Below are 2,185 nucleotides of genomic sequence, written 5' to 3' on the forward strand. Positions count from 1 at the left end.
TATTCTTAGATCCTTAGAGAGGTCATGGCCCCCAGGCATTTAATTTGTGGTTGAGAGATATTAATCTCTCTTTAACATTTTCACTGTAAGCTGCATAACAATAAATTCATTTCCACAAAGGAATAATTAGTGCAAACCTGGGTAAAATACCATCCGAAGTAGCTATTAATGCTAATTTCTATATCTCATTATTTATTTTTGTGTGTTTTCTTAGGGAAAGGAAAAAATTATATAAACACAGACAGACCCCTTCCTTTTTTGTATCATTATTCAAGCATGTGCCAAAAACCTTTCTACCACCACATTCTGGCTGTGCAACTTTGATTAAGTCGCTTAACGTCTCTGAGCCTTAGTTCCTCATCTCCATGTGGGAAAGCGAAGAGATGGCCACCGAGGAGAAGCTGCAGTGTCTGAAAGATTTCCACAAGGACATCCTGAAGCCCTCGCTGGGGAAGAGTCAGAGAGCGTGGTCTGAGGACAAGAGGGAAAACCTCCGCAGAGGCAGAAGTGGTCTAGTCTAGCAAGATCGACTTGGTGACCTCCGTGGCTGGCGGCTTCGTGGGCCTGGTCAACGTCTGGCGCTTCCCATACCTCTGATACAATCATGGTAAGGTGAATTTCTCATACTTTCCTGTTTGGAGCGGCCTGCCTGTGTTTTTCTTGGAGATCATCACAGGCCAGTACACCTCTGAAGGGGGCATCGCATACTGGGAAAAGATCTGGCACTTGTTCTCTGGCATCAGCTCTGCCTCCATCGTAATTGCGCCCCTCCCGAATGTCCACTACATCGTCATCCTGGCCTGGGCTACATACTACCTGTTCCAGTCCTTCCAGAAGGAGCTGCCCAGGGCACACTGCAACCACAGCTGGAACACGCCCCCCTGCATGGAGGACACCACGCGCACGAAAGAGAGTGTCTGGATCACCATCAGCTCCACCAACCTCACCTCCCCTGTCATTGAGTTCTAGGGGCGCGACGTGCTGAGCTTGTCCCCTGGAATCCACCATCCGGGCTCTTTGAAATGGGACCTCTCTCTCTGTCTTCTCTTTGTCTGGCTAGCCTGTTTCTTCTGCATCTAGAAGGACGTCAGGTCCACCGGGAAGGTCGTCTACTTCACAGCCACGCTGCAGTTCGCCATGCTCCTGAGGCAGCTGGTCCGAGGGCTGATGCTGCCTGGCATGGGTGCAGGCATCACTTTCTATCTGTATCCTGACCTCACCTGCTTCGAGGGCCCACAGGTGTGGATTGACGCTACGACCCAGATATTCTTCTAGGCCATCTGCCTGGGAGCCATGACCTCTCTACGGAGCTACAACAAGTACAACTACAGCTCGTACAAGGACTGCATGCTGCTGGGATGCCTGAACAGTAGTACCAGTTTTGTGTCTGGCTTCGTAAAATTTTTTCCATCCTGGACTTCATGGCACGAGAGCAAGGGGTGGACATTGCTGATGTGTCTGAGTCAGGCCTGGCCTGGTCTTCATTGCCTACCCCAAAGCTGTGACAATGACACCGCTGCCCACATTTTCGGTCCCTTCTTTTTTGTTGTTGTTGTAGTTGTGGTTGTGCTTCTCTTGCTTGGACTGGATGACCAGTTTGTTGAAGTCGAAGGGCAGATCACGTCCTTGGTTGCTCTTCACCCATCCTTCCTAAGGAAAGGTTATTGTCGGGAAATCTGCATCGCCTTCGTGTGCAGCATCAGCTACCTGCTGGGGCTGACAATGGTAATGGAGGTTGGCATCTGTGTCTTTGACTACTATGCAGCTAGCGGTGTGTGCCTTTTGGGGGCTGCATTCTTTGACTGTATAGTTATTGCCTGGATATATGGTGTTGATAACGTTTATGACAGCATTGAGAACATGATCGGCTAGCGGGCCGGGCCCTGGATGAAGTACAGCTGGGCTGTGATCACTCCATTTCTCTGTGTTGGATGTTTTATCTTCTCGATCGTCACGTACCCCTGACTTACAACGAAACCTACATGTACCCCAACTGGGCCATCGGGCCGGGCTGGAGCCTGGCCCCTTCCTCCAGGATGTGGGTTCCCTCTGCCAGACCGAGGGACTGTTCCTCGTGAGAGTCAAGTAACTGCTGACCCTGAGGGACCCCAACCTATAGATATATAGGTACATTATTTTGCCAGATTATTTTAAAGCAAATCTGAAATATCTTGCCTTTTCACCC

The 2,185-nt window shown here is 49.9% G+C and overlaps 2 pseudogenes; both read left to right on the forward strand.

The window, feature by feature from the left end:
* Nucleotides 1–383: 383 nt before the first annotated feature.
* LOC100583482 lies at nucleotides 384–969 on the forward strand (annotated as a pseudogene).
* Nucleotides 970–1,056: 87 nt separating this feature from the next.
* On the forward strand, nucleotides 1,057–1,872 carry LOC115833127 (annotated as a pseudogene).
* Nucleotides 1,873–2,185: the final 313 nt, after the last annotated feature.

This window comes from Nomascus leucogenys, chromosome 25, assembly GCF_006542625.1.
Source record: "Nomascus leucogenys isolate Asia chromosome 25, Asia_NLE_v1, whole genome shotgun sequence".
NCBI lineage: Eukaryota > Metazoa > Chordata > Mammalia > Primates > Hylobatidae > Nomascus > Nomascus leucogenys.